Source organism: Vombatus ursinus, unplaced genomic scaffold (assembly GCF_900497805.2).
Source record: "Vombatus ursinus unplaced genomic scaffold, bare-nosed wombat genome assembly UNPS02014812.1, whole genome shotgun sequence".
In the NCBI taxonomy this organism is placed as follows: Eukaryota; Metazoa; Chordata; class Mammalia; order Diprotodontia; family Vombatidae; genus Vombatus; species Vombatus ursinus.
Genome location: NW_020954590.1, coordinates 62,943,261 through 62,971,198, shown reverse-complemented (window position 1 = coordinate 62,971,198; position 27,938 = coordinate 62,943,261). Strand labels below are relative to the sequence as shown.

The 27,938-nt window shown below is 37.0% G+C and overlaps 2 pseudogenes; both read right to left on the bottom strand.

The window, feature by feature from the left end:
* Positions 1-24,127, bottom strand: part of LOC114053972 — a 29,829-nt pseudogene extending 5,702 nt beyond the window's left edge.
* A 106-nt stretch (positions 24,128-24,233) lies between these two features.
* Positions 24,234-27,938, bottom strand: part of LOC114053971 — a 47,233-nt pseudogene continuing 43,528 nt past the window's right edge.

The window sequence follows — 27,938 nt, the reverse complement described above, 5'->3', positions numbered from 1 at the left end:
AGCATCAAACATGCCAGAAGGGGAACACTATCAAATAAGGATTTGGCCAGAACCAGATTAAAATGTACCTGGGAAATAGTTAACAAAATAAATAAAAATACAACAGAACATGGATAATGTTAATATGCGGTTTTCTAAGTCAGTCTGAAGCCCAATGATTTGACAGGACCAAACTCTTAGACCGAAGAGAAGCCTGGACTCTAAGGAGAGAGAAATTCCAAGGTAGCTTTTATTTTGTTTCGTCAATCATTCACAGATCTTCACAACCCCATTTGGGGTTTTCTTAGAAAATATACTAGAATGGCTTACCATTTCCTTCAACTCATTTTACAGATGAGGAAACTGAGGCAAATGGGGTTAAATGACTTGCACAGGGTCACACAGCTAATAAGGGTCTGAGGCTGGTTTTGAACTAGGCTCTTTCTAACTCCAGGACCAACGCTCTACCCACTGCACCACCTAGGACAGCACCAGCCTAAACTGCAGTGCTAAAACAAATCTATGGCAGCATAAATGTGCACCTGCTACTTTTCTCTACCATTGCCTATATCCACAGTTGTATTCGGGAACTGGTCAATACACAATTGCTGCCATATTTGGGGCCAAAAGTCTGCTATGGATAGGGCTGTGGGAGTAGGGTAGAAATTAGTCAGCATTGCCCTTGGAAAGACAAAATAATAATAATATGTAGCATTTATACATCGCTTTAAGGTTTACAAACCACTTTACATATGTTAACTTTTGGATCCTCACAACCCTGTGAGGTAGGGACTGTTATTGTCCCCATTTTACAGTTAAGGAAACTGAGGCAAACAGAGATTAAGTGACTAGCTCAGGATTACACAGCTAGCAAATGTCTGAGGCAGGTTTTGAATTTGTCTTCCTGACTTCAAGTCCCACACTCTCTCCATTCAAGGACAGACCGCCACTCCAGATCTTTCCAAAAAGAGACCCTGGCAGGCTTCTGAAGCTGCTTATCTTATCTCTGTCCTTGACATCTGGTGCTCATCTTGTTAATGAGGTCTTGTCCTACCCTCAATGAATTACCTCCATTAAATGAGCCATTAAGTAGTAAGAGTACGGATGGGACAGGTGGCATCAAAAACCTGGCAGTCATTTTAGGGATGTAGAAACTGAGGCCTAGAGAATTTGAACTGACTTGCACAAGGTCACAACACTGGGATTTGACCCCAGGTTTTCTGTTTCCACATCCTGCATCACAAGTTAATATGTGCAATGATGATGATAATGTCCTGTTTTATTGCCTAGACTGGAGCCTTTCTTTGTCTTAAATAATATCTTTACTTTTACTGAGAAATGTCCTGGCTTGCCCAATTTATATAATGTTATTGGTCCTTTCCTCTCTGGTCACATTCCTCTCCTCTTTAGAACCACTCCTCAACCTTGACCTTGATTCCATTCAACCCTAACAACCTTCCAACCTTAGCTGCAGGAAGAAGTTTCAGGACACTTACCCTTTGTGTCCTGGATCAGCATATGTGAAATCTCTTGCTTTAACATACATAAAACAATCTGTAAACTCTGTAAAACTTTCAGGTACACTTTATCTCCTAAACAATAAGCTGGTTGACTAAATTCATTATTTTGCTATGCCTTGACTTATAATAAGTTTAAAAATGTCTTTCTACCCTAACTTTAGATAAATCAACTATAAAATGATTAATAAATCTAAAGTCTGATGAATAAGCATGATTCATCTTCCTTTTAGCCATTATGTGAGTGTCCCCTGAGGCTCAAGCCTGCGCTTTTTGTCTCTCTCTACATTCTTTCCTTTGGTGACCTTTTCAGCTCCCATACGTCTAATTAGCACTTCTGTTCAGATGACTCTTCCCGGTCACACACACACACACACACACACACACACACACACACGTATATGAATATATAACTAAAGTTATATATATATATATATACGTATATAAATATATGTGCATATATAAGCATATATTCTTATATAAATATATGCATAAACATATATGCATATATAAACATATATATTCATCCCTAATATGTCTCTTGAACTAAAGTTCCATGCTACCAGCAAATTCATTTGGATATCCTGTTGACATCTCAACTTCAATGTAACCAATCAATATATCTTCAATTTCATTTCCATCCATCAATCATAGGATCACAAGATCACAGAATCATGAATCTAGAGATAGAAGGGACCTCCAAAGCCAAAGAGTCAAACGTCCTCATCTGTAAGATGAAATAATTGTGTCCCAATTTTATTTACTTGCCAAAGGTCATAATGGCAGCAAGCATAAAAGGTAAGACTTGAACCCAGGGCCTCTGACTCCACAATCTTTAAACTCCTATTATATGCCAGGCACTGTGTTAGGTGCCAGGGATACAAAGACAAGAATGGGATAGTCCTTACTCTCAAGAAGCTTGCAATCTAACACGGGGAAAACAGGTAGGTGTAATTTTACAAAATCTAAAATAATTACAAGCTCATTTCAAGGGGGAAGCACTGGCAGTCAGAGGGATCAGGGAAAGCTTCATGTAAGATATGCTTCTTGAACTGAACATTGAAGGGGACTAGAGATTCTAAGAGGTAAAGGTGGGGAAGGAGAGCACGCCAAGCATGAGGGACAGCCTGTGGAGAGGCAGAGATGGAAGATGGGACACCTTGGGTTGGGGGCACCTAAGAGGCCGGTTTGGCTGGACTGAAGAATGCTTAAAGGAAAGAAATATGTAAGTCTGGAAAGGTCGGCTGGAACAAGATTTGAAGGACTTTGAATGGCAAACAGAAGAATTAGTGTTTAAAACTAGAAGCAACAGAGAACCTCCTGAGTTTGTTGAGCAGGACTGTGACAAGGTTAGGTCTGTACTGGAGCAATATTGCTTTGGCAGCTGCATGGAAGATGGACTGGGCTTATCATCTTGCCCTTAACCTTTTCTTGATCCAGAGTTCCCTATTTTGAGGACACCACCATCCTTCTAGTTACTGGCTTATGACTTTGGAACCTTCTTAAACTCTACATTGCTGAATCTATTCAGTTTCTAAGTTCTGTTGAGGCTGACTTTCTTCTCTCATTTATGTGGCCACCACCCTAATTTAAGCCCTCATCTCCATAATAATAATAGTAGTAATAATAATAATAATGGAAAGCACTTATATAGAATTTTAAGATTTGCATTGCACTTTACAAATATTTTCTGATTTAATCCTCAAAACAACCCTGGGAGGTAAGTGTACTTGTTCCCATTTTATAGATGAGGAAACTGAGGCAGACAGAGGTTAAGTGACTTAGTTCAGTTCACACAGCTAATAAGTGTCTGAAGCCAGATTTGATTCTAGGTCTTCTCTTCATTGTCACATAGTAGCCACCTTTCACCTGGACTTCCAAAGGCCTCCTAATTAATCTTCTTGCCCTCATTTTCTTCCCCCTTTGATCCATCTTCCCCACAGCTTTCAATACATATTGCTGACACAGAGGCTGACCATGTCCCAAGGCCTTTCACCTCTCTAAAATTTTTGATGGCTGTCATTTGCTTCCAGGATAAATTCAAAATGCTAAGCATTTGAAGTCCTTCCTAGCCTGGCTCTTGCCTTTCTACTCTTGTTTCAGATGATTCCCCTTCAGGAAATCGCTAAAAGTTCCCAATAAAAGCTGGCCCCACCCCAAAGCTGTTGCTGTTCTTCAGTGAGCAGCCAGTCAACATGTTGCTATCTTGAAATAATTATAATAAAATCCTTTTAATTTTCTTTGTCCTGAATTTTACCTCATTAATCAGGGTGAAAGCCAAATGAAGAATTTTACTTTCAACATTATGCAGGGGTGGAGGTGCCTCAAGAAAGAACAGGGAAACATGGTTTCCATTGTGAGGTAAGGCCCTAGGGAAATGATATTACTTGTCTTTCCTATCTGGGAGGTCATAGTCATAAGGAACATGTGGGAAAAGTCATCAATTTGAGGGCAGGTGACCTGGTAGTTAGGTAGATTAAGACATCATCATTTCATCCCACTTTTCAAGAGGACCTGGAACCTTTTAATTTCACTTTAAGTACTGCTCTGTACTAGTTGTTTATTATTACTGATAATGGAATAAGGTTACTCATAATATTCTTTGTGCAACTCAGAGTAGGGGAGCCGTGTTTACTATATAATCTTGATACTCACACACTTATGTACATATGCCATAACCTTTTCAAATATGAAATAAATTTATGCTGTTTGAGATCCTAATGTCCACAAAATCAGTATCTACTGAATGACTTATTTTCCCTAGAGCCTTGCTCTCCATGAAGGCCAAAAGAGCTTTGCATGTGGTCACTGTCATCCTGGGTAGCTTCTTTCTCTCTCCTGTAGCAGAGGAATGATATCTCCCAGGAGAACCCAACCTTTTGGATTACTCTGTTCTAGTATTCCTTACCCAGGTTGAGGTCATAAGCAGAAGAAGAAGTAAGGAGGGAAAGACAGCGAGAGAGAGAGAGATTCTAAGCTCAAGGGAATCAACATTTCTCTGTGTGTGTGTGTGGCTTTATTTTATTTTTAATTTATGGTATAACACAAGCATTTCCATAACATAGCAGGATAAAAAAAGGTGATTTTATATGAAAATGCAAATCTATTATTCTTTCTATTCCCTTCAAATATATAGTAAAGTTACCATGTAAAACATTTTTCTTTTTCTTCTCTCCTCTCCCCCCTTCCCTAGAGATGGCTGCCATTAGAGATAGATAGATAGATAGATAGATAGATAGATAGATAGATAGATAGATAGATAGATACATAGATACATAGATACATAGATACATAGATACATAGATATATAGATACATAGATACGTAGATAGATACATAGATAGATACTTAGATAGACAGATAGATAAATGAATAATACATGTAAAATCACTCTACATATTTCTATTTAATTAGTTCTTTCTCTGGATACAGATAGTATCTCCTTCATAGGTCTTTTGTAGTTAATTTGGGCATTTGTAATAATAAAAATGACAGTCACTCAAAGTTGTTTTTAAAACAATATTACTGTTATTGTATAAAATGTTCTCTTGGTTCTGCTCATTTAACTCTATTATTTTTTGCAAATCTATACATGTTTTTCTAAGATCATCATGCTTATTATTTCTTATAGCACAGTAGTATTCCATCACAATCACATAGCACAACTTGTTCAGCCATTCTCCAACTGATGGGCATCCCTGTAATTTCCAGTTATTTGCAACCACAAAGAGAGCAGCTATAAATATTTTAGAACATATAGGTTCTTTTCCATTTTCCCTAATCATCTTTGGAAATAGACCTAGAAGTGGTATTGCTGGATCAAACGGTATAGACAGTTTAATAACCCTCTGGACATAATTCCAGATTGCTCTCCAGAATGGTTGGATCTGTCACGGTTCCACCAACAGTGAACTAGTGTCCCAATTTTTCCACATCCCCTCTAACATTTGTTGCTTTCCCCTTCGATCATTTTAGCCAATCTGATAGATGTAAAATGATATCTCAAGGTCATTTTAATTTACATTTCTCTAATCAATAATGATTTAGAGCATTTTTCATATGACTAAAAATTGTTTTGATCTATTCATCTAAAAACTGCCTGGTCATATCCTTTGACCACTTACCAATTGGGGAATGATTCATATTCTTATAAATCTGACAAAGATATTTATATTTTTGAGATATGAAACCTTTATCTGAGAAACTGTCTATAAAAAATTTTTCCCAATTTTCTTCTTTCTTTCTGATCTTGGCTACGTTTGTTTTATTTGTACAAAACTTTTTTAATTTATGTAATTGAAATTATTCATTTTACACCTCACACTGCTCTCTCTCTTTTGTTTGTTCAAAAACTATTCACCTATCTATGTCTGATAGGTAATATGTTCCATGTTCTTCAAATTTACTTCCAATATCTCTCTTTATATCTAGGTCATGTATCCATTTTGAGCTTATCACAGTAAATGGTGTAAGATATTGGTCTATGCCAAATTTCTGCCAAACTGCTTTCCAGTTTTTCCAAGAATTTTTGCCAAATAATGATTTCTCATCCCAAAGACTTAAGTCTTTACACTTGCCAAATACAAGGTTACTATATTCATTTTCTGCCATAAATTGTATTTCTATTCTGTTCAACTGACCTACCTTTCTATTTCTTAGTCAGTAACAGATAATTTTGGTAATCACTGCCTTATAATATAGTTTAAGATTTGATTCAGCTTAACCTCCTTCATTTGCATTTTTTTCATTAATTCCTTTGCTATTCTTGACTTTTTGTTCTTCCAAATGAATTTTGTTACTTTTTCTGTGGAAGTACTCCCAAGAATAATATGTCTATTTTCTGTGAGTTACCTCACCTGGCAGGTGCAATGGATGCAGAGTAAGCCTGTTTGCCAAAAGGAACCAATCAGGAGACTTCAGTGAGCCAAAGCTTGCTCACCCCCAGACGCCTTTGCTGGTATTTGCTGGCTGACCTTGCTGAGATATGCCCTCCCCCAACCTGGACCAAACCAGCCTTGTGGTCAACTGTTCCAACAAAACAACTTGGTTCTGTGTTCCCACCTGTTTGTGGGAAAGATATTCCATTCTTTTTCCCAACCCTTCCCTGAGCCTCCCCTTTCTTGTTTTCAAGCATAAATCTCCCCTTCCTCTCCTGGACTTGGGGCAACTTTGTACTTTGCACTGGGGTGCCTTGGCACTAATGTCTGATTTTCCTTCTAATAAAACTTTTCTGCTTTTAATTCAACTTGGACTTCTCTGCATTTTGAGGTGTGGGCTTCACCCAATAGACATTTCTGGTATCAGAAGTGAGATTCATCATGGTGAGGGACTTTTTCATGACCACTGGAAGGGTAATCCAAGTGCTTTGGTACTAGCTCAGACCCTTTGATGTCCAGCCTGCCATCTCACCCCTAGAGGTCCAGGAAGTGCCTCCCTGCTTGAATCCTGTATTCCTAGTATAAATTCTGCTTGGTCAAAATATATAATCTTTGTAATATGTTGTAATCTTTTAGCTAGTACTTTATTTAGAATTTTTGCAACCATGTTCATTAATGAAATTTGTCTAAAATATTCTTTCTCTGTTTTTATTCTTCCTGGCTTAGGTATCAGTATCATATTTGTTTTATTAAAGGAGCTTAGTAGGACCTCTTCTTTGTCTATTATTCCAAATAATTTATTTACTATTAGGATTAGTTGATCTTTAAATGTTTGATAGAATTCACTTGTAAATCCATCTGGTCCCAGTGCTTTTTTCTTAGGAAGCTCGTTTTTGGCCTGTTCAATTTCTTTTTTTCAAAATATGTCTATTTACCCAGAACTATATGAACACAATTATAAAACTTTTCATACAAATAAAGTCAGATCTAAACAATTGGAAAAATATCAATTGTTTATGGGTACACTAAGCTAATATAATAAAAATGACAATTCTACCTAAATGAATTTACTTATTCAGTACCACACAATCAAACTATCAAGACATTATTTTATAGAGCTAGAAAAAATAATAACGTAATTCATCTGGAACAACAAAAGGTCAAGAATATCAAGGGAATTAATGGAAAAATGCAAAAGATGATGGCTTAGCAATACCAGGTGTAAAACTATATTATAAAGCAGCAATCATCACAAGTATTTGGTACCTGCTAAGAAATAGAGTGGTGGATCAGTAGATTAGGTATACAGGACACAGTAGTAAATGACTATAGTGATATACTGTTTGATAAATCCAAATACCCCAGCTTCTGGGATAAAAATTTAATATTTAACAAAAACTGCTAGGAAAACTGGGAAATAGTAAGGCAGAAACTATGTTTAGACCAACATCTCACACCATATATCATGATAAGGTCAAAATAGGTACATGATTTACACATAAAGGGTGATGCCATAAGCAAATTAGGAGAGCAAGGAATAGTTTACCTGTAAGATCTACAGAGAAGAGAAGAATTCATGACCAAACAAGAGATAGAGAACATTATGAAAAGCAAAATGGATAATTTTGATTATATTAAACTAAAAAGCTTTTGCACAAACAAAACCAACACAACCAAGATTAAAAGGAAAGCAGAAAACTGGGAAACAATTTTTACAGCTAGTGTTTCTGATAAAGGCTTTTCTAAAATGTAGAGAACTTAGTTAAATTTAAAAGAATAGCCATTCTCAATTCGTCAAAGCATATGAACAGGCAGTTTTCAGATAAAGAAATCAAAATTGCCTATAGTCATAAGAAAAAATTGTATAAATCACTATTGATTAGAGAAATGCAAATTAAAACAACTCTGAGGAACTACCTCATACCTAACAGATTGGCTAATATGACAAAAAGGAAAATTATAAATGTTGGAGAAGAGGTGGGAAAATTGGGACACTGATGCATTATTGGTAGAGTTATGAACAGATCCAACCATTCTGAAGAGCAATTTGGAGCTATGCCCAAAGGGCAGTCAAAATGTATACCTTTTGATCTAGCAATACCACTACTAGCTGCTATAAAAATATTTATAGCAGCTCTTTTTGTTGTGGCAAAGAATTGGAAACTGAGGAGATGCCCATCAATTGGGGAATGGCTGAACAAGTTATGGTATATAAATGTAATGGAATACTATTGTGCTATAAGAAATGATAAGCAGGCAGATTTCAGAAAAACCTGGAAAGATTTACATGAACTGATACTGAGTTAAATGAGCAGAATCAGGAGAACATTGTACACAGTATCAATAACATTGTGCAATAACTGTAATTGACTTAGCTCTCCTCAGCAATACAATGATCCAAGACAATTGGAAAAGACTCATGATGGAAAATGTTATTCACATTCAGAGAAAGAACTGACAGAGTCTGAATACAAATAAAAGCATACTATTTTCACTTTTGGGGGTTTTTTTATGATTTTTTCTTTTATTCTGTATCTTTCACAATATGACTAATGTTGAAATATGTTTTACATTATTGCACTTTATAACCTATATCAGATTGCTTGCTGTCTTATGGAGAGGGGAGGGGAGGGAGGGAAGAAGAAAAATTTGGAATGCAAAATCTTTCAAAAAAAGAATGCTGAAAGCTGTCTTTACATGTAATTGAAAAAAATACTATTAATTGAAAAAATAAATAAAATAAAATAGGTCTATTTAGATAGTGTACTTGCTTTTCTGCTAATCTAGGAAATTTATATTTTTATAAATGTTCATCCATTTCACTTAAATTGTTAAGTTTATTGGCATATTTTATTTTATTTTTGGCAGCTTATTATTGTGATCACATTTTAATCCCAAATTGTGGGTAATTCTGCCTCCAAATTTACTCCACAAACAGACAGAACATTGCCTCAAAGTGAATACAGAGCTGCAAAAATAAAAGGGTAAAGCAGTTGTCCTCCTAAGACAACTTGAGAGGACCTCAGGTAAGACAAGGCCTATGGAGGTTTGCCCTGAAAGGAGTGTAAATACCTCCAGGCTGATTCCACTGAATCAACAAATAGTAGACCCCGGGGAAATTGGGTTAAGAAACAGACTGGACCTGGAGAACTTTCACCTCATGACCTTTCACTTCACCACCTCAGGAACTTTCATCTCAGAAACTTTTACCTCACAGACTTTCATCTAATAAACAGTGTGAGGATCAGATGGCTGAATGGGGAAGACTGAAGGATACCTGCTATTTCCAGATATCAGGCCTATCGGTGCTGATCAGACGTGATCCCAGATTGTGGCTATGGGCAAGGAGGAGTGAGCACATGCCACATGAGTGTATACCACAGGGAGAAAGAGCATTTTCAAGACAGTGTGGCTGGGGGACCTAACTGTGGCTTAGGGGAAGAGAGGAGTACCTGATATTGAGGCCCCAGAAAGAATTCAGAAAATAACAGTAAGGAGGATCTGAGGCCTAAGACACCATTACCCACAACTTGGAATTAAAACCTGATTGCAATAATAAGTTATTAAAAATAAAATAAAATAAAATAAAAATGAGTAAGCAAAGGGAAAAGAACCTGATCAAAGGTAGCTACAATAGTCCAAAAGACGATCTGGATTCACATTCAGAGGAAAATAGTTAGGTGAAAAAAAAAACTACTTCTACCCCAAAGAGCAAAGGGAAATGGTCACAGGCCCAAAAAGAGTTCCTGGAAGAATTTTAAAAGGACTTCAAAAATCAAATAAGAAAGATCAAGGAAAAATTTGGTGGGGGGGTGGGAAGCAATCCAAGAAAATGATGAAAAGAAAGTTAACCAAATAGGGAAAGAGGTCCAAAATCTTAAAGAAGAAAATAACTCCTTGAAAACTAGAATTGTGCAAAGGGAATTTAATGATATAAGACACAAAGAAATAATAAAACAAAATGAAAACAATTAAAAAAAAGAAGAGAATCTGATACATCTTATTAGAAACAATTGATCTGGGGAACAGATTTAGGAGAGACAATGTAAGAATTGTTGGACTATCTGAAAGTTATGATGTTTAAAAAAAGAAGCTTGATACAATATTACAAGAAATTGTTAAGGAAAATTGCCCTGAAGTTCTAGAAAAAGAAGGTAAAAATAGAAAAACCAATCTACCACTTACCACCAGAAAGAGATCCTAGGAGGAAAACTTACAGATATGTCATAGCCAAGTTTCAAAACTCCCAGGTTAAGGAGAAAATATAAGCAACAAGGAAAAAAAAGCAATTTAAATACTGCAGGGGTATAATCAGGATTTCACAAGACCTAGCAAGTTCTACATTAAAAGACTGTAGGTCTTGGTACATTATGTTTCAAAAAGCAAAAGGGCTGGGGTTGCAATCAAGAATAACTTACCCAGCAAAGGTGAGTACAACTTTGAATGAAAAAAAAATAGATATTTAATGAACTGAAAGGCTTTCAGGTATTTGAGGGGTGGGTGTGGGTGAGAGAGACCAAAACTCAATGGAAAATTTAATATACAAGATACAGAAGAAATATCAGGAAAAAATTAATTGTAAGGGACTCATTAGGGTCAAACTTACTTATATGGAACTTATATGAAAATGTTATATATATATATATTATATATACACATATACATATATATGTACATATATGTGTTCCTTATATATGAAAATGTTATTATTAAGGTATTTATTATCAGTAGACAATCAACAAACAGTAGTTAGAAAGGTTTAGGCTGAGTTGAGTATAATGAGGTGATTTTAAAAAAACAAAATTGGATAGGAAAAGTTAAAAGGTACAATTATTTCATACAAATGGGGTGTGAAAGGAAGAACTGAATCAAAGGAAGCAGATGGGGTAATGTTGGAAATTTATTTTCATTGGATCTGGTTTGAAGGAGAAACAATGTGCACATGTGGAGGGGTGTAGAGGTCTTCTGAACTTATAGAGGTGAGAGGCCTGGGGGACAGGATATGGAAGGGACTTTTAGAAAAGTCTGTAGATTAAGTTTTAGGAGGATGGGGGGAGAGGGTGAAGGAGGGCTTGTAGAGGGGTGGGTAGAATAAGGAATAGGAGAGTAAGGGGAGAGGATAAGGTAATAGGGATAGGGTAAAAAAGAGTCCAAGAAGGACAATAGTGAGTAAGAATAGGATGGAGGGAAATTCACAAATAATGATTATAACTTTAAATGTGAATGGGATGAACTCACTCATAAAATGGAAACAGATAGCAAAATGGATTAAAAATCAGAATCCAACAATATGTTGTTTATAAGAAACACATTTAAGAATGAGAGATACACACAGAGTTAAAATGGAAGGTTGGAGTAGAATTTATTATGCTTCAGATGATGCAAAAAAGGCAAAGGTAGCAATCATGATCTCAGACAACATTAAGGCTAAAACAGATTTAATTAAAAGTGATAAATAGGATAACTACATTTTGATAAAAGGTACCATAGACAAGAAAGCAATATCATATTACACCTATATTCACCAAATACTATAGCATTTAAATTTTTTAAAGAAAAGCTAAATGAATTATAGGTGGAGATAGATAGTATGAGAGTAGTGGGGGACTTAAATCTTCCCCTCTCAGAATTAGATAAATCTAATAAAAATATAAATAAGAAAGAAGTCAAGGAAGTGAATGGATAAGCTAAATATAATAGATATTTGGAGAGAATTGAATGGGAAGAGAAAATAATATACTTTTTCTCAGTGGTTCATGATACCTTTACAAAGATCAACCATATATTAGGACATAAATTTTATAGTTAAAAGCAGAAAAGCAAAAATTTCAAAAGTATCCTTTTCAGATCAGAATACAATAAAAATTAAATTTAATAAGAGACCACAGAAATACGGATTAAAAACTAATTGGGGGGCAGCTAGGTGGCACAGTGGATAGAGCACTGGCCCTGAAGTCAGGAGGACCTGAGTTCAAATCTAGCCTCAGACCAAACACTTGACACTTACTAGCTGTGTGACCCTGGGCAAGTCACTTAACCCCAATTGCCTAAAAACAAAACAAAACAAAACAAAACAAAACAAAAAAAAATAATTGGAAATTAAAAAACCTAATCTTTAAAAATCAGTCAATTAAAGAACAAATCATAGAAATAATCAAAAATTTCATTAAAGAAAATGACAATGAGACAGCATATCACAATCCATGGGATATAGCAAAAGCAGTAATGAAAGGGAAATGTCTCTAAATCTCTAAATGCTTACATGAATAAAAGAGAAAAAGAGCAGACAAATGAATTGAATATGCTATGAAAAAAACTAGAAAAAGAATAAACTAAAAATCCCCAATTAAACACTAAATTGGAAAATCCTAAAAATTAAAGATGAAAGTAATAAAATTGAGTGTAAAAAAACAATAAAATAGATAAATCATTGGTTAATAATAATTAATAATAATCATTGGTTATAAAAAAGAATACCAAATCACTAGTATTAAAAACAAAAAGGGTTAATATACCACTAATGAAGATGAAATTAAAGCAATTGTAAGGAGTTATTTTGCCCAACTATATGGAATCAACATTTCCTAGATTAGAGTTCTTTCCAAGCCTGCCAGAGACAAATAGGCTGAGAGAAATACCTTCCTACAATCCTTTGCTAGTACATCCTTGGGTTTCCTTCCCACAGATATCTTCCCTTTTGGTAGAACCTCAATTACATCCTTCCCTGTCATGTTGTTACAGATGGAGGCTTCCTCTCATGATATTATATGTCTCTCCCAAGGGACCCAATTTGTGTAAAGTTTGCATGTGGGAGACCAGAGGCAAGCCTAACTTCCCCCTAAAAATCATGTTTTATACAGGAGGTTTCAGGTATTATTCCTCTTACCTATATTTTGCTTTTAATTCTCTAAGTACCTATTTCATTCCTCAGTTAAAAGTAAGATCTCTGAAAAAAAGAAACGCTTCTCTCTCTCTCTCCCTCCCCCTCTCTCTTTCCCTCTCTTTCTCTCTTTTTGTCTTCATATGCCCAGGACCTACCACTGAAGCTGGCATTTAGTAGACAAGAGGTTAACAAGTGGTTGTTGAATTGAATTAAATAGAATTTGAAAGGTTTCTGATAAAGAACAAAGGCCAAGTGGCCAGTCTGGGAAGTCTAGAATGCTATTTGTCCACCAGAGCTTTGCCAGAGGTTGGACTGGGTCCCAATAAGTTTTGGTAACATCCTATTTTTTTTTTAGATCTAAATCTTCCAGTTTTCACTCATTCTCTACTGCCTGGAAAGATTGGCAACTGGAGGTGCAGACTCATGGTTTACTTGTTCAGTCATGTCTGACTATTCATGACCCCATAGACCACATTGTCCATGCAATTTGTCATTTCCATCTACAGTGAATTAAGGCAAACAGTGGTTGAGTGATTTGCCCAGGATCACAAAACTAGTAAGTGTCTGAGACCATATTTGAACTCAAGTCTCTCTGACTCCAGGCTCAGTCTGTACCATCTGACTACTGAGCCTTAGTTGACCTCAAAGTAATTGCCACAAAGACAAAGCTGGCTGGTTTGTCTGGGAAATAATATAATATATTTAATAATCTAAATTCAAGCAAATAAATGTTCACACTCTCCAATGACCCCAAAAAGAAAGCTTAATGTCAACAATTTTTTTCTTTTACAATATTGTATTTTAGTTTTATCTGTCCTTTTCTCTATCCCCTTTTTAAAAAAAAATTTATATTTCTCTAATCAACAGTGATTTAGAGCATTATTTAATATGCTCCCCTAATATGATTAGAGATAGCTTTGATTTCTTGTTCTGAAAACTGCCTATTCATTTCAATTGTGGATTGTCATTTATTTCTTATAAATTTGGCTCAGTTATCTATATATTTGAAAATTGAGGACTTCCTTTATCATAGAAATTTGCTATAAAAAATTTGATTATTACCTCATTGCCTGTGGTATCTTTTAGAAAAATGTGGTTTCCCTAATTATTTCTTTGAGTTAGTCTACTTTTTATTTTTGCTTTCTCTGAGATCATACTTGCTGCTCCTGTCTTCTTTTATTTACCTCTGCTGAAACACAGTAGATTCTGCTCCAGCCCCTTATTTTAATTGTGTGTGTATGTGTCTTTCTTTTTCAAGTGTATCTCTTATAAACAATGTACTGTTGGATATTGGTTTCTAATCCATTCTGCTGCCTGCTTCCATTTTATGGGTGAGTTAATCTCATTCACACTCATTGTTATAAGGACTATGTATTTCCTTCTATCCCATTTTCTTCTACATATGTCTCTCTCTGTGTCTCTTTTTACCTTGATCTTCCTCAAAAGTCTGTTTTGCTTCTAACTATTGCCTCCCTTAATCCACCCTCCCATTTATCATCCCCCATTCTTTAATCCCCTTTCCCTCCTACTTGCCTATTGGTTAAGATAGATTTCTATACTCATCTGAGTGTGTGTGTGAGTGTGTTCTTCCCTCTTTGAATCAAATCAGATGAGAATGAGGTTCAAGTATTGCCCACACCCCACCATTTTCCCCCCTACTGCAAAATCTCCTCCTTGTATGCCTCTTTTATGTAAGATAATTTTTCCCATTCTTCCTCTCTCTTCCCCCCTTCTCCCTGTGCATCCCTCTAGATCTTCATCTCATTTTAAAACTAGAAATTGCTAAGTATTAAGCAATTAAAACTTGCATATAAAATTGGAAGTTATTTTCATTTTATTTGTATTTTTATTTTCATTAGAGTCTTTATCAAAAGGTACCTTAGAAGAGAACAAGTCCATTCCCAGGGCTCACAGGGAAAATGAGGCAGTGAGTTCTGCCTAAGCTAAGGAAATAATGCCAAAGAACTGGTTCAGGTCAGTTAGAATTGACCTCCATAAAGATGAAAGTGTGAGGGAGAAAGTATTGGGGATAAGTCATTTGGGGCAGGTGGTACTAACAAAGGCAGTTTGACCTTAGGCACAGTTGTCATGGAAAAAGGGATGACCTGTACCTTTCCCCTCCTTCCCAAGCCTCCATCATCAGCAACTTCTTCACCATCTCCCTGGAATAACACACCAGGATGGGAAGTATATCACACCACCACTCACTAAATTTTGGTGAGAGAGAAAGAGACAGAGACAGAAACAGAGGGACAGAGAGACAATGACAGGGACAGAGAGACAAAGACAGAGACAGAGAGACAGAGAACAAGTGGAAATTGAGAATACCTGAAAGGAGGATCCTTTGGAGGATACTTTCTATTTCCACTTTGTCTTCTGGTTCTAAGAGATCTGGGCAATTTTTAAAAACATTCTGTTTAGACTCATGTTTCAGTCATGGTGGTGAGGCAGTCTGTTGATTTCCTAAATTTTTCCTCCTTGATCTTTTCCCCTGGTCAGTTATTTTTGCTAGGACATACCTTACACTTTCTTCTATATTTTCAGCCTTTTAATTCATTTTAATATTTCTTGTTGTCTCATGAAATCATTGGCTTCTTTTTGGTCCATTCTAATTTTTAAGGAATTTGTTGCTTAAGAAAAATTTTATAACTCCTAGAACAAGCTGTTAAATTCCCTTTCTACTCCTTTCTTTCATAGCTCTCATGCATTTTCCAGTTTTCCCCCCAAGTACTCTCATTCCATTTGTGGAAACATTTTTAACTCTTTTTTAAAACTCTTCCTTCATCTATTCCATGAATTCTAGTTGAGTTTGTGCCCAAGCTGTGTTTTTCTGTGAGGCCTTGCTAGTAGACATGTTGGAGTCATTCTCTTCTGCAATTGTGTTTTGAGCTTCCCTGTCTCCATAATAACTCTTTTCCTTGGGGTTTTTTAGTTTGCCCATTCTTCCAGCCTACTTCTTGACTTTAGACTTGATGTTAGGGTGGGACTCAGTTGCATTTCTGGAGGACAGGTCTGGGCTGGTTCCATTGTTGCTTTCTTATGATATTGAGTGTTATTTTATTCCAGAATCTCAAGGACAGGCTGAAAACCTCCTAGTTTCCAGTGCTCACAGAGTGGTTTGATCTAGGGCAAAGTCTGATTACTCCTGCCTGTTCTGAGCTCTGCAATTCCTAATCTGGGTTTGGGTCTGTGCAAACTCTGCCCCTATCAGCCAGCTAGAAAGTTCAGTTGGTTCAAAGTGGCAGAATTAAAGGCTTCCCTTTGGTCTGGGATTCCTGTCTTTGTTACTCCTCTTTAGGTTGTGCTAGATGTTTTGCTTTGAGGTGAAGCCTGACCTACACTGCTGGGGCCTGCTGTGATCTGAACTCTCTTTTCTTGGCAAATTGCCCAGGGCATCCCAATCAGGGAACTCTACCAAACATGCAAGACTCCTCATTCTGTCCTGGATCTGCAACTCAGAACTAGGTAGTGAGTGACAAAGCTTCCAGTTGGTATCTGTCACCATCATGATGACCCAACATGGCTCTGGTAGAGCCCTAGCATGGACTGGATATTTTCTTGTTTTCATAAATAGCCTTTCTCAGGTTCTGGAATGCCCCACTATTCTAAGGGATGGGTGGAATTTTAACAGGTAAAAATGGGGAGAAGATATATTTTACACTTAGGAATTAGCTTGAACAAAGCCCTATAGGCATAAGTAGTGTGTATGTTTAGAGTTCTTGTCAGGCCCTGTCCACATGCCTCCCAATCTGTCTCACTATGTAAACTGTGCTACACAACTGGTTCACTGTGACTTTGTCTGGATTTCCCTGTCAGGATTCTGTCTGGTGCTTTTTTTAGAGCTGTTTGGAGGAGTTAGGAGAGGGGAACCCACCATACTGCATCCTATCACTCCTCCATCTTGGCTTCACCTTCCAGAGTAAGGAAGTGTGTAGAGAGAGCAGAGATATCTAGTTTCACTGAAATGTTAATATTTAAAAATGAAAAGTATGAAATAAGTCTGGGAAGATTTGGTGGGACTTGAATGCCAAGAAGAGGAGTATAAACCATATTCAAGAGAGAAGAAAAATTTTTACTAAGTGGCATAACCATATTGATACATAAGAAAAATTCTATAGGAAGTGATTGCAAAGGATGAATTAATTGGAGGAAGAGGGAACCTGGAAGGAATGTATTGCCATAGTCCAATCAGGTGGTACTGAAGGCGTATACTCATGTTGGAACGGTGGGAATGGAGAGGAGAAGGATAAGAGATTTTGCAGAAATGGATGCAACAGACTTCTTAACTGATTGGATACGAGGTGGGAAAGAGTACAACAATGTCATTCTGGAAGCAAAGAAATCGAGGCCCCCAAGAGCACTTGTCAAAGGTTACAAAGATAGTAAAGCAGCAGAAACAGGATTCAAACCCAGATCCCCTGACACCAAATCCAGAATTTGTTCCACTCATTGTTCTGCCCAGTCCCAAATCCTCAGTTAGAGAGACAGGCCACCTCTAGCCAAAGGAGGCATGGGAGATGACTCCAAATGACATAGTGGCTGGAGTTGTTGGGAAGTGACATTCCCCACACCTCAAGGTTAGCAACTTGATTTGAAACTTCTAAAGGGCTGCGGGGCCCTGTGATGGGCAGGGAGTTCCGTCACAGCTTGAGTGACCTCTTCCAAACACAGCAACACCACCAAAATGACACAGAAAGTGATGGACTTTAGAAGAAAAGAAAAAAGATCCATTGACAGTATTTCCAATTTTTGACAGAGGGCATGCTTTTCAGCAGAAAAAAAAAAGTAATTATAGGTTACAAAAAAACCTGTCATTTCTCACAGCTGAAATCTGTTTCTGGATGAATCTATGATGAGGAAGAAAGGCATTTTCCTATTTTTTTCTATTGTAATTGTTGTTATTGCTATTCAGATGTGGTTTTAGGAAGGCTGTCCTGCAAAGAAAAGAAGGAACAATTTATGACATAATTCATGAATGTGAAAGCTATTTATTGAATAAATCCCAGTGAAATGATCTATCTTTTAAACGAAGTCTCCATCAATGGCTTTCTGGAATCATTCTATGGTGGCATCCTATCACACCCACTGCCTCAGAGATTCACCCATTAAAATAACTGAATTCAAGGAACATTTCTTAAATGTTATGAGGAAAGCAATGTGGTAGGCACTGGGAATATGAAAATGAAACAAATCACCATTTCTCTGGGAGGGAAAATTAGTTCAGTTTATATGTGATGGTGATGATGATGATGACCTGTTTTAATTGCCTAGACCAGGAGCAGGGAACCTGAGGCCTTGAGGCCACATGTGGCCTTCTAGGTGCTTAGGTGTGGCCTTTTGACTTAGTCCAATTTTACAAAACAAATCTTTTTATTAAGAGGATTTGTTCTGTGAAGTTTGGATTCTGTCAAAGGGTCGCACATGAGAACCTAGAGGACCACATGTGGCCTCAAGGCCACAGGTTTCCCACCCCTGGCCTAGACTATAGCTTTTCCATGTCTTAAATAATAGTCACATTTTTACTAGGAAATGCCTTGGCTTGTCCCATATATAAAATTTCATTGGTCCTCTCCTCTCTGGTCAAATTTCTCTCCTCTTTAGTTCCATTCTTCAACCCTGACCTTGAATTCATTCAACCCTAAAACATGGCAACCTTAGCTGCAGAAAGAAGTTTCATGACATTTATCCATTGTGTCCAGTGTCTGTGTACGTAGAGTCTCTTGCCATCAGATTTAACATCCATAAAACAATTTGTAATCTCTTTAAAACTTTCACGTACATTTTATCTCCAAAATGCTAAGTCTGTTGGCTAAATTATTTGTTTTGCTGTGTTTTAGCTTATGATGAGCTTAAAAATGTCTTTCTGCCCTAGGTTTAGATTAATCAACTATAAAATGGAATCTGATGAATAAATATGACTCATTTCCTTCTAGCCACTGTGTCAGCATCCCATGAGGTTCTCTCTGCATTCTTTTCTTTGGTGACTTCTTCAGCCCTCATACGTATAATTATCGTTTCTGTTCAGATGACTCCTCCCAGATAGAGACAGATAAAAATAGAGACAGAGATAAATATGTATATATACATCTTCATCTCTATATACTTTTATACATCTATACACACATACATATATGGATTATGTATATACATAATATATGTATATACATATGCATGTGTATATATGTGTGTATACATATATGTGTGTATACATGTATATGTGTGTGTGAATAATCTACATCTCTAATCTCTTAAATTAAAGTCTCGTGTTGCCAGCAAGTTCACCCGGATGTCCTTTTGGCATCTCAACCTCAATGTAACCTGTCATTATATCTCAAATTTCATTTCTATTAATTAATCAAAGGATCAAAGAATCATGGGTCTAGAGATGGAAGGGACCTCAGAGGCCATATACTCAAACTCTCACATCTTAAAGATGAGGAAACTATAGCACAGAGACATTTCTTGACTTGCACAACATCACACTGGTAGAAAGCATCAGAGGTGAGATTTGAACCCAGGGCCTCTGACTCCATACTGAGTGATTTTTAAGCTCCTGTTATGTGCCAGGTACTGTTCTAGGTGGCAGGGACAGAATGACAAAAATGATAGTCTGTGTCCTCCAGCAGCTTACATTGTAACATGGGGAAAACATGTACACTTAATTGTATAAAATATAAAATAAATACAAGATAATTTCAAGGAGGGAAGCACTATCAGCCAGAGGGATCAGAAAAGGATTCAGATGGAAGATGGTGAACTGAGCATTGAACCAGTTGAAGGATCCTAAGAGGGAAAGGGGGAATGCTAAGTGCATCCCAGGTACAAGGGACAGTCTATGTGAAGGCAGAGGGATGGGAGCTGGAATGTCTTGAGTGAGGGAGACCTAATAGACCAGTTTGGCTGAATTATAGAGTGCATGAAGAAGAGAAATAGGCAAGTCTGGAAAGGTAGGCTGGAACAAGATTGTGAAGAGCTTTGAATGCCAAACAGAGGAGTTTGTGTTTGAAACTAGAAGCGACTGGGAGCCACTGTAGCTAGGTGAGCAGATATGTGACAAGGTCAGGCTTGTACTTCAGAAATATTCTTTTGGCAAATGTGTAGAAAATAAACTGGGCTCATCATCTTCCCCATAAACTTTACATGCTCGAAATTTCCCCATTTCTTTTGAGGGAAAAGAACATCCTTTCTAGCTGCTATGGCTTGCAACCTTGGAAACTTCTTAAAACCTATGCTGTCTTATATCTGATCAGTTGCTAAGTTTTTTTGAGGCTACCTCCACACCATCCTTTGAATGGTTGAATTCTTTTCTCACTTAGATGGCCACCAACCTAATTCAACCCTCACTTCCTTAATAATAATGGCTAACATTTATAAATAACTCAAAAGCTTGCATTACACTTTACAAATATTACCTCATTTAATCTTTGCAACAACTCTAGGAATTATATACAATTGTTCCCATTTTACTGATGAGGAAAAAGAGGCAGACAGAGGTTAAGTGACTTTCCCAGAGTCATACAACTAGTAAATATCTGAGGCCATGTTTGAATTCAGCTCTTCCTGATTCCAAGTCCAGGTCTTTATCTACTGCATCATTTAGCCACCTTTCACCTGGACTCTTGCAATGGCCTCCTAATTAAACTCCTTGCCTTCATTTTCTTCTTTCTTCAATCCATTCTCTACACAGTTTTCAATTCATATTGCTAACACAGAAATTGAACATGTCATGCTGCTCCCCCCACTCCACTTAAAAATCAGTGGTTCCCAGTTGCTTTTAGTATAAAAGTCAAAATGCCAGGCATTTAAAGCCCTTCATATTTGAGAGAATTTTAAGAACTATATATACCAAACTGACCTAATCTTGTAAAACTGATTCCATGTTGAGACCCAAGTTTCATTTTCCTGTAAATTCCACTTGTTTGCTCTCCTCCTAAACCTAGCTCATCCTCCTCACAACTCAGAAAGTCCCTAATCTTTCCTCCAAATAGAAATCAGATTATCTAATATTATATCCTGATTTATATCTGATTGTTTTCTTTTAATGCATAAAAATCTGTCTCTCCCGGTATTCAGGGTCCAGTATCAGCTAAGAGAGCCTGGTCCCAATTTATTATATAGTCAGTATGCTTTGCTTAATAAACCAATATGCTCAGAAGCTTGAGCTTTTGTTTGCTCAGTTATTTCAGATTTCACAGGTCACATAATCTGGCTTCTGCCTACATTTCCAGCCTTTTTTCAGATTATTCCCCCTAATGAAATCTTTATCACAGCCAAGCCGATCTCTTAACTCTTTTCATGTATGTTTCATACATGATATATGATCTACTCCTTCTGTGTCTGTGCAAAATTGTTTCCCATGTCTGTAGCACATTTCTCATATACTTCTTCGTAATGGAATTCTCCATTTACCTTAAAGGCAACTAATGTGTCATCTACTGCAGGAGGTCTATACTGATCTCCTCAGTTACTCTCTCTCCCTCTCTCCCTCTCCCTCTTCCTCTCTCTCTCTCCTTCTCTCTCTCTTCCTCTCTCTCTCTCCCTCTCTCTCTTTCCCTCTCTCTCTCTTTCTCTCTCCCCCTCTCTCTCTCTCTCCCTCTCTCTCTTTCTCTCTCTCTCCCTTCCCTTCATCCCTCTCTACGTCTCCTACTTTGTGTTATTCTCAATCAGTCAATTAAGAATTTAAGTGGCTTAACTATCTTCTATGTTGAAAGAATACACAAGATACTGTGGATATAAAGACAAAAAACAAACAAACCAGTTTTTGTCCTTAAGGAGTTCCCCTTGTAATGAGGGATACATACACATATACATACACACATGTATATGTGTATGTATATGTATATGTTTATAAAGATACACATATCTACCTACACACACATACACAAATACACACACAAGGCTACACATGCATGGATATATATGTGGGTGTTTATAGACACATATGTGCATATGCCTATATATTTGTTTATATGTACATATAAACACATGTATATATATGCATGCATACATACATATGGAAAATCCATATAAAGTAGATAAGAGGTTCCAGGCAGAAAGAAGAATTTGAGTCTTAAAGGAAACCAGGGATTCTAAGAGACAGAGAAGAGGAAGTATTGCCTTTCAGGCATGGAAGAAATCTAGAGTGAAGCCAAGAGATGAGAGGTGGAGAGTCATGTGTGAGTAACAACAAGTAGGTCTGTATAGTGGAACATTGAGAACATAGAGGAGAATAACATATTATAAGGTGTAGTTGGAATCAAGGTGTAAAGGGCTTTAAATGCCAAGGAATTTGTATTTGATCCTGGAGGTAAGAGGGAGCCCACTGGAGTATATTGAAAACTGGGGTGACATGGTTTAGGAAAATCCCTTCGGCAGCTGTGTAGAGAATGCATTGGAGTAAGAAGAGGCTTGAGGGAAGGAAACCAATTAGGAAGCTATTATGATAGTCCAGGGAAAAGTGATGAAGACCTGAACTAGGGTGGTGGCTCTAGCAGCATAAAGAAATGGGTGAGTATGAGAGATCTTGGGGAGATAGAAACAACATATCTGTGCAGCTGAAGGCAGGGGGAGGGAAAGTGAGGCATCAAGCATAGCTCCAGTGATGAGAATCTGGGTGACTTGAAATTGCTAATTATGTGAGACCAATCATGAAGACCTTTGCTTGGCCTTTGCATCTACTTATTACTAACCCTACATGAAGCATTTAGTAATCTTCTCCAGTGGAGCAAGCTCTAAAGCCTTCCCCAATTTGGGCTGAACCAACAAAAAAAGGCCTTTTATTAGGCTCAGTTAACTCAACGTGGAAGGTGCCTCAGAAGCTATCTATTCCCATGGGCCTACAGGCCCAAGAAGATTAAGCAAATTGCCCAAAGTCACACAGGTGATAAGAATCAGAGCTGAGTTCTCTCCTGCCAGTGCTCTTTCCCCTGAACCACACTGCCTCCCAACACTTCATCATCATCATCATCATCATCATCATCATCATCATCATCATCCTTCAGTCCTTTCTCAGAGAAAGTATGAGTCGGCAGGCAGGAGGTCAGTAGAAGATGGCTAAAGAAGTCTATGCTCTCTCTCCCTTTATGTGGTGATGTGACATTGTCTACCCCTTCCATAAACTGAATGGGGCACAGGAATTCCTACAGCAAAAAAAGGAAGATCAGTGAAAATGACCCACCTCCTCCTACTGTGGCTTTGTTATTATAACCAAACTCCTTAGGACATCAGATATATCCATATTATTTGTAAATTTAAAACAGAAAGCATTCCAAAATCAAATTACTTCCTTTTTTTAAAAGCACTGTGCAACACAAGGAGGCCAAACACTGAGAACTATCCAAACCAAACATCTTTCATGATAGAGTGCTAGTTTTGAAGTCAGGAAGACCTGTGTTGAAATCCTACCTGTGACACTAGTCATATGAGAAGATCTTATATGATCTTAAGAAGTAGGTTGATGGTATAGAGAATAGAGCTCTGGACCTGGATCAGGAATACCTGAGTTCAAATCCTGCTTTAGACATTAATTACCTGTGTGATCTTAGCCAAGTCACTTAAGTTCTGTCTGGCTCAGTTCCCTTCTTTGTAAAATAAGTATAATAATACCAACTGCCATAAGTTCTTGCACATAAAAAAAAAATAAATCTGACAGTCTAGGAGGAAATGCTTGGAGCCCTATGCTTACCTACTTTCTTTTTACAAATAAGTTTCATTGATTACTTTTATTTTTATATCATTTTGGATATGTCTTTCTGTCCCTCCAGAACTTAAGCCCCTCTTATAACACAGAAAATCAAAAAGCAAATACCACAATGACCATATGCAATTTTTTGTCCCCATAGAATCATACCTCTGCTCAGAAGAAAGGAGCATATTTCGTTATCTTTTCTTTGAGACTAAGATTCATTATTATAATGACTCAGAGTACAGTTTTCTTTTAGCATTTTAATTCAATTATCTTATTGCATACTTACATTTTCTAAGTCATATCTGATGTATTGGCATTGGTCTTTTTACTGTATTTCTTCATAGCGCAGTAGACACTCACAAAACTCACTATTAGCATGAAAATAAATACGGCTGTAGATAATGAAGTTGTGGTAATTATGATTTCTATGTTGGAGCCCATTATCTCACACTTTTCTCCCCTGTACCACCAGTCTTTACCTTATTGACATCTATAAAATAAAAATTTGTATTGTAAAATATTATAGCAAAACATCCTTAAAAAGCTACTTCATTAACATTTGACCAGGTCATTTTCAAAGAGGCATCAGCCATGCCACAACAAGAAAAACCATTGGGGGAAGTCCCATGCCAAGATGGCAGAGTGAGGAAGGAACCCTTGGAAGCTCTCCAAACAACTAGAAAACTGCCTCAGAATTGATCTAGAAGCAGAAAAGCAGTTTATCAGTCTTGCAGGAAAGGTCTGTCTCACTGGGGCGGGAGTGGAGTAAGGTCCAAGAGCAGTAGCAGCAGCCAGCTTCATAGCAGGGAGCCTGCAGCAAGATTCCAAGCCTGGGAGGCTGGGGGCAATCCACTAGGGAGGCCCTACTCTACTGCAAACCAGCAGCCCCCTAGGCAAATGAGCAATCTGTGCACAGCAACAAGGCCCCACTCAAATGACTCTATTCCCAGTACAAGCCACCAGCAAAGCCTGGCCCCATTGCTGACCAGTAGTGAAGCCCTACCCTCAGGCTGGCCAGCAGTCAGACCATGCCTCTAGGGTCTTCCAGCAAAGAGACCCTATTTCCTTAGCAATCCAGCAGTAGGGCCCCACCCCACAGGGAAGACTAGCAAAAAGACCTCTCCTCCAGGACCAACCTTCAGAAAGATTCTGTTACCATAACAATCCAGCAACAAAGCCCCACCCCTGGAGCAGGCCAGCAGCTAAACCCCACACCCAGTGAAGGCCAACAGGGAGGCCCCAATCCCCATTTAAGACAGAAGGGCAGCCTACCCTCCAGAGAAAGCAAGCAGTTAAGCACTGAAACCCAGTGAAAGCCAACAGTAAGACCCAGAGCCTCAGCACAAAAAGCTTGGGACAGTGCGGGGACAGAGCCCAACTCTCACATAAAACACCATCACAAAAAAGGGAGATAAAATGAGCAAAAAAAAAAAAAAAAAGCTTGACTATAGAAAGTTACAAGACCTGTGTTCAAAAGTGAGATCAATAAAATTGAAAGTAAGAAAAACATTGAACTAATAAATAAAACAAAAAGCTGGGTTTTATGAGGGAAAACAATAAAATAAATAAACTACTGGCTAATCTGATTTAAAAAAGGAAGGAAGAAAACCAAATTATTAGTACCAAAAATGAAATAGGCGAACTCATCACCAATGAAGAGGAAATTAAGACAATTGTTAGGAGCTATTTTGCTCAATTATATGCCAATAAATTTGAAAATCTAAATGAAATGGATAAATATCTACAAAAACATATATTATCCAGATTAACAGAAAAAAAAATACTTAACCCAATCTTAGAAAAAGAAATTGAACAAGACATCAATGAACGTCCTAAGAAAAAATCCCCAGGACCATATGGATTTCACAAGTGAATTCTACCAAACATTTAAAGAACAACTAATCCCAATACTATATAAACTATTTGAGAAAATAGGCAAAGAGCGAATCCTACCAAATTCCATCTATGACACAAATATGGTGCTGATACCCAATCAGGAAGAGACAAAACAGAGAAAGAAAAATTATAGACCAATTTCCCTAATGAATATTGATGCAAAAACTTTAAATAAAGTACTAGCAAAGAGATTATAGCAATATATCACAGGGACCATACGCTATGATCAGATGAGATTTATACCAGGAATGCAGGGCTGGTTCAATATTAGGAAAACCATTAGCATAATTGACCATATCAGTAACAAAATCAACAGAAATCATATGATTATCTTAATAGATGCAGAAAAAGTGTTTTACAAAATACAGTAAAAACACTATGCACCATAAAAATAAATAGAGCTTGCCTTAAAATGAAAAGTAATATTTATCTAAAACCATCAGCAAGCATCATCTATAATGGGGATAAGATAGAAGCCTTTCCAATATAATCAGGGGTGAAGGAAGAATGCCCATTATCACCACTAATATTCAATATTATACTAGAAGTGTTTAGATTTAGCAATAAGAGAAGAAAAATAAATTGGAGGAATTAGAATAGGTAATAAGGAAACAAAACTATCACTCTTTGAAGATGATATGATGGTATACTTAGAAAATCCTAGAGAATCAACTAAAAAAACTATTTGAAATTATTAACAACTTTAGCAAAGTTGCAGGATACAAAATAAACCCATATAAATCATCAGCATTTCCATATATTATCTACAAAGCCCAGCAGCAAGAGATAGAAAGAACATTTAAAATAACAGTCAAAAATATAAAATATGTGGGAGTCTACCTGCCAAGACAAACCCAGGAACCATATTAACACAATTACAAAACACTTTTCACACAAATAAAGTCAGATCTAAACAATTAGAAAAATATCAATTGCTCATGGGTGGGCCAAGCTGATATAATAGAAATGACAATTCTGCCAAAACTAATTTATTTATTGACTCATACCCATCAAACTACCAAAAATTATTTTATAGAACTAGAAAAAATAACAACAAAATTCATCTGGAAGAACAAAAGGTAAAGAATATCAAGAGAATTAATGAAAAAAATACAAAGGAAGGTAGCTTAGCAATACCTATATTACAAAACTATATTATAAAATAGTAACCATCAAAACTATCTGGTAGGGGCTAAGAAACAGAGTGGTGGATCAGTGGAATAGATTATGTACACAAGACACAATAGTCAATGACCATAGTAACCTAGTGTTTGATGAACCCAAAGACCCCAACTTTTGGGATAAGAACTCACCATTTGACAAAAACTGTTGGGAAAACTGGAAAACACTAGGACACAAACTAGATATAGACCAACATCTCACACCATGAGACAGGGCCAAAGACAGGGTCAAGACAGGGTCAAAATGGGTGCATGATTTAGACATAAAAGGTGACACCATAAGCAAATTAGAAGACCAAGGAATAATCTTCCTATCAGATCTATGGAGAGGAGGAGAATTTATAAGCAAACAAGAGATAGAGAGCATTATGAAAAGCAAAATGGATAGTTTTGATTATATTAAACTTAAAAAGCTTTTGCCCCCTCCCAAAGAAAACCCAACATAACCAAGATTAGAAGGAAAGCAGAAATTTGGGATACAATTTTTAAAGCAAGTACCTCTGATAAAGGCCTCATTTCTCAAATATATAGAGAACTGAGTCAAATTTATAAGAATACAAGCCATTCCCCAATTGATAAATGGTCAAAGGATATGAACAGGCAGTTTTCAGACAATGAAATCAAAACTATCTGTTGGCATATGAAGAAGTGCTCTAAATCACTTTTGATTAAAGAAATGCAATGTGAGGTACTCACACCTATCAGATTGGCTAATATGACATAAAAAGAAAAATGATAAAATGTTGGAGAGAATGTGGGAAAATTGGGACATGAATGCACTGTTGGTGGAGTTGTGAACTGATCCAACCATTCTAGAGAGCAATTTAGAACTATGCCCAAAGGGGAACCAAATTGTGTATACCGTTTGATCCAGCAGTATCACTACTAGGTCTGAATCCTGAAGGAAATGTTAAAAAGT